The sequence below is a fragment of the Myotis davidii genome, unplaced genomic scaffold (assembly GCF_000327345.1).
Source record: "Myotis davidii unplaced genomic scaffold, ASM32734v1 scaffold358, whole genome shotgun sequence".
Classification (NCBI taxonomy): Eukaryota; Metazoa; Chordata; class Mammalia; order Chiroptera; family Vespertilionidae; genus Myotis; species Myotis davidii.
In genome coordinates this window covers 58,751-59,790 of record NW_006290768.1, presented here as the reverse complement: position 1 = coordinate 59,790, position 1,040 = coordinate 58,751, and positions in this window count along the sequence as shown.

Below are 1,040 nucleotides of genomic sequence, written 5' to 3'. Positions count from 1 at the left end.
TCTCTTTCTAAAATCAGTAAAAACATCTTTTTTTTAAAAAAAGGATATGCATGCTGAAGTATTTAGGAGGCAGTGTACCAATGTCTATAATTTATTTTGAAATATGTTAAAAATCAGTTATTTTATTTTATTGTTCAAAGTATTTCAAATAGCTCATCATTGATGTTTCTATCTCTCTCCCCCTCTCCCAAATCAATAAAAAAGTAATGCAAGTTCATTGAAGCAAATTAAGTAAAAAAAAAGAAAAAAATCAGTTAGATTAACGGATGACTAGAGCAATAGGTGGTTATGAGATAAAGGAACTATAGTAAAATGCTAATGGTAAGATCCAAGTGGTAGATGTATGGGTGTCCATTGTAAGTTGTCCAGCTGTGCTGCATGTTAGAAACCTTTCATAAACCTTTCTTCAACGTTGAAAAATGTGTACATTCGTGAAGAATGTATAAAGAAACTGTAGGAGAGTTTTCCAATCGGGAAAAAGTGGCGGGAGTCGCAGACAATGAGAAACCAACCCCACCGTAGGCTTCCTCTGTGGCGGACAACCTGCTAGCGTCTCTGACTGCTGTTTGATCTTCACAGCGGCCGGGAAACAGGTGCGACGTCTCCGATTTCAAAGATGAAGGCACAGGGAGTTTCTGTGCTCAAAGGCAAATACCTTGCAGGAGCCAGACCTGGGGTTGGAACCCACAAAGCCCCGTCTCTAGAATGAGTGCCTTTAACTGCTGTGCGATCTTGTCTACCCGGAGGGAAATGAAGCTATTTTTATGGAATTCGCCAAGAGGACCCTGTGAGGTCATTCATTGCAAGGCAACCCACCTGCAGACTCGTGCAAATGAGCCCAGAGGCAGCTCCAGCCAGACTCAGGGCAATGGGCATGTTTTGTTCCTTTTTAAAGTTTTGGATTGAATATTGATTTGGGGTAGCATGCTGGACAGAGAGGGCATTGATGGAACTTCATGGCGGTGGGTGTCTCAAAACCCTAGACATTCCATCAACTTGACACTGATCCAGTGCACGGACAAGGCCAAAGGCCTGGACCC